General features: G+C 41.9%; 1 protein-coding gene across 2 annotated transcripts in view; it reads right to left on the bottom strand.

The window, feature by feature from the left end:
- The window catches only part of ASCC3 (activating signal cointegrator 1 complex subunit 3), a 284,673-nt gene extending 276,677 nt beyond the window's left edge, over positions 1–7,996 (bottom strand). Inside the window, exon 1 of one of the 2 annotated variants that reach the window (XM_080390028.1) lies at positions 5,648–7,996. The gene's annotated coding sequence lies outside the window, so the exon portion shown is untranslated. The remainder of the gene's footprint in view (positions 1–5,647) is intronic. The other variant, XM_080390029.1, reaches the window with a different exon arrangement.
- Between the last annotated feature and the right edge of the window lie 3,837 nt (positions 7,997–11,833).

Raw genomic sequence — 11,833 nt, 5'->3', positions numbered from 1 at the left:
CCAAACTGTTCGAATTTATAGGAACAACTTTTAAAGACTCTCCATAAACAAAAATGCCACTCTAACAAGAAAATTATATAACCATACATTTTATTTATATTTATGTTTCAGCGGCAACACAGCTCTATACTCTATGATGTCATGCTCAACAATAAAAACTCAGGGAAAGGAGAAGCAAGGGGCTGGGGGGGGAATGACACAACACGACATGACACCTCCATGCTTACAGTGTCTGTCTTCCTAAGCAACTGTTACAGGTCTCCTATTTTCTCCCCATCTTGCAACAGAAGGGATTGAGAGGCTGGGTGGGTGTTTGGCTGCTGGCTCGGGTCAACTCACCATAAATAATATATTTCTTGAAAGAAATGGAAGAGAGGAGTTTCAGAGATCCTCTTTACTCCCCCCTAATCTTTCAAGGAAGACAAATTGTTTCCCCTTAAAGCAGCAGCTAAGAATAATGCCTTCAATCTTCTTGAACAAATTAATCACAAACCAGTTTCTAAATACAGACTCACTAACAGTAGTCTTCACCAGTTTCAAAGAAAGGAGTGGTTGATATAAATGTTTCTATGTTTTAACAAACATTTGAACACATGGAAGTCAGTCACCACTGTACAAACTCATCTACTTAGTCTTACAACTTCCTCGGAATCTGATTTCCAACTGGAAAACTGAAATTTACTCCACAAATCACCCCACAAATGCTTCAATTGCCAACCCATCATTCCATGATTTATTTTTACTGTATGACCAGCTTAAGATTGAGATTCAGGCCAATTAATATCAGATTCAGTTTATTTTTCAGGCCAGACTTCCAACCTACCTTTGGGCAACCAAAAGTAACAGATGCTCAGAGTAAATACATGCCATAGAACAAATGATGGGAAAGTCTAGGGAGGTGTATAATCCATATCCCTAAGTTGCGATCCTAAACTCAGCATACAATGAAAGGAGAGAGCTAGCAACTTTTGCTTCCCTAAAATCAGTTATGTAGAACATTCTCCACCTTCCTGTTAAAGATATTTCTCTCTAGCACCAACAAAATTTAACCAGCCAGAAAAAGAACCCAAGTTTTAATTTGAATCTTGAGAGATGCAACCAGAGGCTGACCACCAAACTCCAGTCCACACATTAATGTACTGAATAAAGCAGAAAACACCAACTACCCTTTCAGCAAGTACAAACTGCTAAATGCCCAAGCAGTCCAGCACAGACACCATAACCTAATTAAGTCTTTGTTTCTCCCTAGCCTAACTGATTTTCAATAAACTATGCAAAGTTGTGTACCACTTCAATAGGAATATTCCATACCAAGTGACTAGAATCACCTCAAAGAACACAGGGCATAAGAATCTTTCACACCACAAGTTAATTCAGTGAGTACTGTTATCACAGAACCAGAGTGTGCTGCTATTTTTTCCCTCAATCACATTTTAAGGTGCCTGCGCAAAGTGTTGAGGTGGGTTGACCCTGGCCAGCAGCCAAGCAGCCACACAACCATTTGCTTACCCTCCACCACAGTGGGACAGAGGATAAAATAGGAAGAACAAAAGTAAGAAAACTTAAAGGCTGAGATATAGACAGCTTAACAGGGGAAGTAAAAAAAAAACAACAAACAAAAAACCAACAACACACAAGCGAAGTAAATTGCTCACCACATCCCACAGGCAGATCAATGCCCCACCAATCTCCAAACAATAGACACCTTGGAAGCAAAAAAAAACCCCTTTCTTCTTCCCCTACCTCAGTTTTTATTTCTGAACATGACAACACACAGCATGGAATATTACTTTGGCCAATGCAGGTCAGCTGTCCCAGCTCTGTCCACCCCCAGCCTACTCACTGGGCATGCAGAGAGGGAAAAAGAAAGCCCTGATGCTATGCAAGCACTGTTCAGCAACGGCCAAAACATTGGTGTGTTATCAACACTGTTTAAGCTACAAATCTAAAGCACTACGGCTATGATGAAAGTTAACTCCTAAACCCAGTACAAGAATGTACTTGCATTGCTTTGTGCAGAGGCGATCAAATTCCTCAGAGAGAGATGAGCATAAGAAGTGTCCTGACTGTATATCCCCATAGGGATTGTGCTTGCAACAAACATGAAATTGCTCATTTCTGTGATGTGATAAGTTATTTTAAAAGCAAGAATGGGTAAATACAGATGACTGACTGTTGCCCATAATGCAAGAATAAGGTGATACATGATAAAACTGAATTAGTGAAAACAATACCAAATGGAATGCCTTTTCTATGTAGAACATGATTAAATCTGGGAATTCATTGCCACAAGATGCCAAAAAGACTACAAGTTCAAGTATGCTCAAAAAGTTAGATGAATTAATGGAAGTCAGTATCTGACGTGGTAGTTACCAAACTCAACATCTTAGAGACAGATCATCAGTTATTTAAATCACTGACTACTGAAAAATAATATGAAAGGGAAGTCATCACTGCATTTGTTTTCCAGTTTTTTTTTTTTTTCCCCAGTACATTGCCTAAGCACTTGCTACTAGCTGCTACAGGAGAGCTAGCAGACAAACGTTTTGTTTGAAAACAGAGCATAAAATGACAACTGAGATTCTGAGGATTACAATTTGGGATTAGGAGCCTAATGTCTCCTCTAAATCACTTTGTGGGTCCAACCCACGTTTCCTTCTCTTCTTAGGTCAGACATCAGCTATCATATTTCTAACTAGCTATGCATTATAGGTCATATGTTGATTTTATGTTTAATTTTATAAGCTTATCCAAACTAAGGAATAGGGTGGGGTTTTTAATTCTTTCTCCAAACATTAAAGTGCAATTCTATTTTAAAAAGTGCATAGGCTAGAAAGTGCTCAACACCACCTTCAACAATCATTACTATAAGCTATTTACCAGGAAGACATTCATCTGTTATTTGGAGTAATGAGAACTTCCAGCAAATTTTGTGCAAGAATCAATTCTAGATTGATTGAGCTAGAATCAATAACATATTTAGCAGCTTCCAAATAAACTTTACATTGTAACTATCCAGCAAAAGACAACATGTGCCTTTCCTGCCCCCACCCCAATAGTGGCTGGTATGACTATGCAAGAGGAATGAAACATGCAGGAAGAATATGGGCCAGCATGAGCTCAATTCAGTATTTATAAAGAGCAATTTTGAAAGCAAGAACTGTAGTTTAACAAGAACCTGCAGAAATACACACTGGTAATTTATGAAGGGCAAATTTTCTATTAACTCTGTAAAAAAAAAGATTTTTCAACTCTAAATATCCTTCCTGACAACAGAATTAAGACTACACTTAAGAATTCTGTAAACGATACTGAGATGCAAGGTACTACAACTGTTTTAGGGGTCAAATTACAATTTACAATTATCTTGAAAGAACTGTATCTAACATGGCTAGTAAAATATATTATATTAAAGCAAGAGTAAGAAACCACAAAAGCAGAGTATGCCAAGAAACAACACATTAGTTACAGTTTTTCAGAAACACACCTACAGAGTACAGCAAGCAACAATCATGTCATTTGTCATGCTAGAAACACGGAAAGACATGAAACATTAATAATTAAAGACAAGAGTGAGGCCTTAAAATATACCAAGTTGTCCTTTCACTAGTCAATATTAAAAGACTAGATCAGAGTACTGGTGCATTTGTTGTGCACCCTGTCTCTAGAACAGGGGTCCTCAAACTACACCCCGCGGGCCAGATACGGCCCCCCAGGGTCCTCAATCCGGCCCCCGGTATTTACAGACACCCCCCTGCCCCGCCACACACCTCCCGGGGGTTGGGGGGGGTGGGGTGGAACAAGCAGCCGCAGATGACTGCCTGCCACTTCATCCCTGCGCCAGCCCCCTGTTTAAAAAGTTTGAGGACCCCTGATCTAGAAAGATAAAAGTTTCAGAGGATGTTGTGGAAGATTAACAAAAATGACCACCAACATAGAAGACATTACCCACTAGGAAAAACACAACAAACAAACAAAACAAACACTTTAGATAGTTTACCCGGAGGAGAAACATATTGCTACATGTCAAATAAACACAGGTCAGTTACAGGGAGGAGGGAACAAGAAAACAAAAGGCTGAAAAGGAACAGTGTGCACCTCTTAATTTTAAAACCAGAAAGCCTAGCTAAGTATCAGGTTTAGCTTGAAAGGAAGCTCCATAAGCACAGAACTGCCTGAACAAAATATCATCATTTGACAATTTCTTACCTTTTCTCTGATTCAATGGAACTACTGATCTCACCTCTTCCAAAGGCCAAGCTAGTTTTCAGAGAAAACAGATCTAACAAACTAATTTACACAATGCATAAAGGACCTAGCTGGGAGTTGGTCAGTGTGCCCATACAAATGGGAAAAGTTCCTCTAAATATCTACACACGTAATTCCAGGATGATGCAAGTTTACTCTGTCATGGCCAGAAGCAAATCATATCCAAGGGAAATTATTTTATTACTGCCGAAAAGCTGCATGTGTTTATTTATACTCAGCACCTCACTGAAATAAATTAATCATGTCTTCAGATGAAAGGCAGCTCGCACCTGCACTGACAGCTGGTCTGGTTTTCTTCCTTGTAAAAATTTTTCTCTGCAACCTACCATGTGGATAAACATAACCCTTGTTGCATCGTATCTAGAATTTGTAATATTTTTTCTACTGAATTGGCTACACTCAACACAAGCCTTTCCTCAAGAAAATAACTAAGCTTGACTATTAGATCTCTTCTTGGTAAAAGTGAAGATTACCAATTTAATTTCAACAGTACTAATTCACACTCAAACCTTTAAAAAGCCTTAAGATTGAAAAGGGTCTACACAAATGTTAGTAAATTAAAAACAACAACAAAAAAATCTAAATTCAGAACTCATAAAAGCTTTTAAATAAAGGCATTATTTGAATTCAAACACAATACACTCTCCTGGAAGCACCTGAAGGGTAAGGGTAAGCCTTAGGATGCCAGGGATAGTGATGTATTTTACAAGCAAAGCGGTCAGTTTACCATGACCAACCACAATGAAGCAAGTAGTACTTGAAAGGGGAAAACCCTTTACACGATCACGTGCTGGTTCTTCATTCTTCATTTCTAGTTTTCCACACTTATTAATAATAGCTGTAAGTACTGAAAGTATCCGGGCCTATTCAACACCTGTGCCGTTTCCCACTTGACCATACCCCTGTTACCCGTTTCAATAACCACACTGAGGCCAAGACCAGGATCAGAATGGGAGGAGAACGGGCCCCGGCCTTTATTAGTGATCCCGCACCGCCCGCCGAGGGGCGCGCCGGGCTTGGGCACACGCTGGCGGCCGGCCCCGCCTGCCCGCCCGCCGCCGAGCCCCCGCTGGGAGGCGGGCCGACGGGAAGCAAGGCCTGGCACCGGCCTCGCTGCCCCAGACCAGCCGGGCCTCGCCGGCAGCCCGGCACCCCCCGCTCCGCCCTCCCTGCGGGGCGGCGGGCAGAGACCCACGCACCGCCGCCGTGCGGTCCCACTCCTCACCGAGGGGGCCAGACCGCGGCTCCGCACCAGCCGCGGCGGAGCGCAACGCCCGCCTCATCTGCCGCAGCGTGCCGAGCTCCGGCCGCCACCGAGGCCCGAGGCCGCCGCCGGCAGCCCCCGCCCGCCCCCTGCCCGCCCGAGCCTGCCGCGCACCTGCCTTCCGGCCTGCCGGTTCCGCTGCCGCGAAGAGCCGGCGCGGCGCGACGCTGCCGTAAAGCGAGCAGGCGGGGGGCGGTGAGGCGGCGGGGAGCCGCCCTGCCCTTCGCTTTGCTGCCGCCGGGCCGGCTCATCTGTTCGGCCGGCCTCGCCACCGCCCGCGCCCAGGACGTGCCTCTGCCCCCCCCCCCGCCTACTCCGCCTCTGGGCGCCGTGCATAGGCCCACCCCGGGTACAGGCCGCGCCCCCGCTTTGCTCCACGCCCGCGCTAGCGCCGTCAGCTGCCTTTGCTATACAGACAAACGGGACCGCCTGCTGCGACCGTCCGCTTGTTCCCTGCGTGATCAAATACACCGTGGGGGCAGCACCCGGCAGCGTTTCCGCGCCCGCGTCGGTGCCTCGGGCGTTCCTGTACACGGGGTGCCGCGGCCCTCAGCCTTCTGTGCTCTTCACCGGCTCGTCCATCGCTGCACACTCGGTGTGGGCCTTAGCATGCTCCTCCACACTTATTCCTTCAAGCTTCCAGTCTAATCCAAGGGCACCATAGTAAAATGGAGCTAAAGACCAAGCTGTGCAGAGAGAGGGGGAAAGATGAATGAGCAATGTTAGATAATTTTGGGACAGAACCAAGCTGCGAGGAAAATGCTCACTCTAGAGTGCTTCGGTATCTGTACACAAATGCATCTGGACTTGTAAGAGCCCTCCAACTCTCTGGCTGTTAGCATTCAGATGATTTATTTCTGACTTCTGTCTTCTTGAGTGTTGTGTCTTGTGTTCTGTCTTGCAAGGCATGTAACAGCACTATCTTTTCAGATGACTGGACTGCTTTAATCTCTACAATTTTGGCAAGTGTTCTGCTCATATGAAAGAAGGCAAGCACTCGTGCATGTAGGTGCCTGTGTGTGTATTTGTACAGCTGGAGATGTTCAAAAACATACTCCCAATAAATAGTAACATAATCCATCCCTTGTTAAAAAGAAGGAAACATACACAGTTTGAGGGCTGCTTTGGGGAAAGAACTCCATCTCAGCCAGACCCAATAGATTAATAGATATTACGGATGAATTCTATAAAGCTAGGCTTTGCAAGGAATACTTGGCTTTGCAAGGTCATGTTACCCATGGATCTCTTAAGATTACAGGCTTTGTAGCTTTGTCTGTGTTAGGCTCAAAATCTTGGTTATGGGCAAAAGAGAACTCACCATTAAGAACTGACTTTCAGCCAAATTAATGTTTTAACAGTCTTAACAGCCCAAGTTATCTCCTAGAGAGAAGTGTCTCTTTTGTAATGCAGCTAAAACCTTCTTGGTAACCTTTTGCATTATAGTCACCTTTCATATATTCCTCTGGATCCTAAGGGAATCTATCTGTCCCTATTAAGGAGAATGCAGGAGGGGCTTACAAGATATCAGCATCAGGAGGTCTTCCCTCGGGATAATGTTCCCGTTGGGAACATTCCTGCTGTTCCCAATGTTCCTGTTTTCTGTCTCCTATCTTGTAACTTGATGTTTATTTTTATGTTTTCTTAACACAATCTACGTCCTTCTCATTGGCTCCCAGCTCAAGTCTGAGAGTTACCCTAGAGCCTTCCCAGACTCAGTTGACAGAAATGACTATCATTTTGTACAAACTAACTGCCTCAATTTGTCAGACTGTCCATATGTGATATTGACCGAGTTTAAGATAAAATACATCATGCCATAGTCAGCTGACCGCTAGACAACTGTTAAAGCAAACTATAACCCACTCAGGCTGAGACAAGCCAAGACAGATTCTGAGACCCTGCACGATCAGTCAGTACAAAGCCTGAGGTCTTCTCCTAATGGGGGCAAAAAGGAAAATCACGTTTGCTGGGTTACATTTGTTTCCTTATCTTGGAAAATGTTGAAACTACATTTTTATAGCTCTTTGGTTTTTCTTGACTTTCCAACAGGCATTAGGAATATACCACAGCCTTATTATCAACTAGCTTTCAAAGACCTTAAATGTGCAAATGGTTGTACATACAAACCTACTACTGTTCCAAATTTTAAATAATTTTTGAAGCAAGTTTTTTAACTAAGTGGCCTATGTTCTCGGTTGTATTAATACTGAACGTATGTGTAAGGTGATGTTTTACAATGAAGATATTATCTGGTAGATTTATAGGTGCCTGACATTGCATGAAAATATTTTTATCAAATGCAGATGACTTAACATAAACTTACTAAGTACCTTAGGAAAAAACCCTTGATTTTCTCCAGTATGTACTGTTATTTTTTTTGTGATTTCTAAAAGTGATAAAAAAATAATTCATAGAGAGGACTTTGTGTTAAAAATTTATATTCCTGCTATACAGAAATCTATGTCTCATCTTCTGTGGAATCAGTGGAAGCACACAGGTTCTGTCCATCTCACCCTAAAATCAGATGAATCATACTGTAAGAGTGCCAGTGCTTCTCAATTATCCGTAAAGGGAGCATAAAATGACCAGCTCACATGTAGATGTGTATGTATTCTTGTAATGTGTAAAGTTAGCTAAATGGAGATATACAAGGTGAGTAGAATTTCACCCTATTTATTGACTAAGATGAACAGAAATATTAATTATGAGATGAACTTAAGAGAAATTTGCTCCTCGGGAAAAGAAAAAAAAGCTTTGTTATTTCTTCTTACATCATTTGTCTGATGTCCACACCTTAAATAATCCTTTGTTTATTCTTTTTTGCATAGTACCAGATCTCTTGCAACATTTCAGTGTTCTTTAATATGTAAATCTGCAGTTTATTTTATCTTGTCCTTTGGCTGTTATACTTCTTACCTGTCCAGTAGAAAGGAGTAAAAAAGTCTCTGTCTTTTTCATTAAATCCTTCCAACATAGCCATGTGAGTTTCAACTTGAATTTGAGAAAAAGGTTTCAGTGAAGTAGACTCAAAATTATAGAATCTGAGAAGCAATGAATGTACCTGATTTTAAGTTTGCAAAATACCACGCAAATTTACATGAGTGAATTTGCTACTGTATTTCTCACTTGATGTGTTTCTTAACCAAGGGATATTGCATGCAGAGTTAAACAAGGGTTTTTCACATGGAGGACAATGGGTACTCACAAGACCTGATCCCTAGTTTATGGTCATTGTGAGTACTGCCAGCTGGTGACACCTGAATTATTATCTGCAAATGCATTGTAATTTATGGGCTATTGAATTGACACTTTTGTTTCTTTTAACAACTAAAATCTAATGCTAATATGTAAACCATGAGTTTTACAGTTACTTGAAGTGTACTTCAGATTCAGAAAAGAAATGGGCTAGTAATTAGAATGACCTTGTCCTTACTTTGACAACAGAAAACATTAACTCACCATCTTCCAAAAAATTTAACACATTCAGCCTCTATTGAAGTTGTAAGACAAACCTGACAGACATCCTTGACTCACTGTTGATCTCTGCTGTGATCAAGCATTCAAAACTAAACTGCTCTCTGCAGATGCTACTATTACCAACACCAGGAGAAGAATTGTTAAATCATTGTTATTATGTGAGGATAATGCAGTTTCCTCACAAAACATCCAAAATCTCTATTGCCTATGATTACAAAGTAATCATATTGTGCATGGCCACAACCACAATGCTAGCAAAAGTTGGTGCATCAGAGATGCTGTAATTCAAATGAGCTGTAATTCCTTACAGTTATCTTGTTCCCATGGCTTTTAATACTTTATTTAAAAGTCACTGTGTCAGTTTGACCCTGGCCAGACACCACGTGCCCACCAAGCCACTCTATCACTCCCCTTCTCAGCTGGACAAGGAAGAGAAAATATAGTAAAAGGTTTGTGGTTTGAGATAAGGAGAGGGAGATCACTCACTGATTGCTGTCACATACAAAACAGACTTAACTTAGGGAAATTAATTTATTACTCATCTAATCAGAGTAGGATAACGAGAAATAAAACCAAATCTTAAAAACACCTTTCCCCCACTCCTCCTTTCTTCCTGGGCTTAACTTCACTCCCAGTTTTGTCTACCTCCTCCCCTCCAACAGGATGGGGGATGGGGAATGGGGGTTGTAGTCAGTTCATCATACATTGTCTCTGCTGCTCCTTCCTCCTCAGAGGGAGAGGACTCCTCACGCTCTTCCCCTGCTCCTCTGTGGAGTCCCTCCCACAGGAGACAGTCCTCTATAAACTTCACTAACGTGAGTCCTTCCCATGGAGTACAGTTCTTCACAAACTGCTCCAGCATGGGTCCCTTCCATGGGATGCAGTCCTTCAGGAACAGACTGTTCTAGCACGTGTCTCCCATGGGGTCACAAGTTCTGCCAGCAAACCTGTTTCAGCACGGGCTCCTCTCCACAGGTCCATGAGTTTTGCCTGGAGCCTGCTCTGGCACAGGCTTCCCATTGGGTCACAGCCTCTTTTGGGCATCCACCTGCTGCTGCGTGGGGTCCTCCACAGGCTTCAGGTGGGTATCTGCTCCACCGTTAACCTCCATGGGCTGCAGGGACACAGCCTGCCTCACCATGGGCTTCACCATGGGCTACAGGGGAACCTCTGCTCCGGTGTCTGGAGCACCTCCTGCCCCTCCTTCTGCACTGACCTTGGTGTCAGCAGGGTTGTTTCTCTCACATAGTCTCACTCCTCTCTCTGGCTGCAGTTGCTGTTCCACAGGTTTATTTTCTCCTTCTTAAATATATTATCACAGAGGTGCTACCACTGTCACCGATGGGCTCAGCCTTGGCCAACAGTGAGTCCGTCTTGGAGCTGGCTGGCATTGGTTCTATCAGATATAGGGGAAGCTTCTGGCAGCTTCTCACAGAAGCCACCCCTGTTAGTCCTCCCGCTAGCAAAACCTTGCCATGCAAACCTTATATAGTTGCACAGATATTTTAAGTGGTCTGCAAGTCCTTGAAACTTAATACATAGCATATCATAAGAAAATACTGCTGAAGAGGATATGCATGAGAAAATATGTAGCCACTGCTGCATAAAAATTCATAATTCAAATTTGTTCTTTGAGACTTGAGCCTTTTTTAATGTAATGCAGGCTACATAAAGGGGATATATCATCTCCATTATTACTGTTTCATCTGCATTGCTCTCTGACTTCAATCTGTTCATATTATCTTCTACCGGATATGAATATACTGAGGTTTAATGCCCAGTTGCTCTTCTTTAATGTAGTGATTTTTCAGAGCAATCTTATATTTTGGCCAGGGTTTTTCACATTAATCAGCACAATATTCCTTCTGTGCTGGTGAATATCGATGTAGCCAGAACGGAAAATGTATTTCTTATTAGTTTCCATTTATGTTTATCTATAATTTCTTAAATTTATTTAAAAGTGCAACAGCATTAATTGCTTCACAAGTATGGACAAAGAGCATAGATATGTCACACACATTCTCATAATTTATCAGGATCCTGGAGGGGTAGCAGACAAGTTTTCTTTCAGTTGTTGAGCCTAAGTATAAACAGTTCCCAATTTCCTGGTAATCTGCTATAATTTTTTTTTTAATGCTAATAGAGTTAATCATTGCATCATGAATAACTTTCCATATATAACAGCGGAATAAGGAATGCATTATTATTTTGCTTTTTTATTTTCTTTCAGAAAATTATGATCTTTTATTTGTTTTTCAAAATAAATACATCAGACCCTAATAGGAAATTTATATTGTTATTTTCAACATGGAGCCTGAACTTAGAAAACATTAAAAATATTTCAAAAGATTTACCAGTATTGATCTAGAGCATAATTTTTAAGGGTCGTCTGTAGCCATAGTGTTTCTGTACCTGGGTCATGTGTCAAGTCTGATCCATGCTTGCATAATTTCAAGATGACTGCACTATGTCTCATGTCTTGTGAATTTACATTTATATATTTGCCACCTCTGTATCAAAGGAGAATGAAAAAAGAAAGTAAACCAAATGGAAACATCCTTTCATTCTGAACATGAAACAAACAAGTAACATTTCATTTGTGAAAATCACCACATGCAGCTGTTTAAAGATAGAATAGAACAGAACAGAACAGTGTAGAATAGACTATTTCAGTTGAAGGGACCTGGAAAAATCATCTAGTCCAACTGCCTGACCATTTCAGGGCTAACAAAAAGTTAAAGCATGTTATTAAGGGCATTGTCCAAATGCCTTTTAAACACTGACAGTCTTGGGGCATCAACCACCTCTCTAGGAAGCCTGTTC

The sequence above is a fragment of the Falco punctatus genome (genome assembly GCF_963210335.1).
Source record: "Falco punctatus genome assembly, chromosome: 5".
Lineage (NCBI taxonomy): Eukaryota > Metazoa > Chordata > Aves > Falconiformes > Falconidae > Falco > Falco punctatus.
The sequence above is the reverse complement of the archived record's forward strand: the minus strand, read 5'-3'. Positions and strand labels throughout refer to the sequence as shown.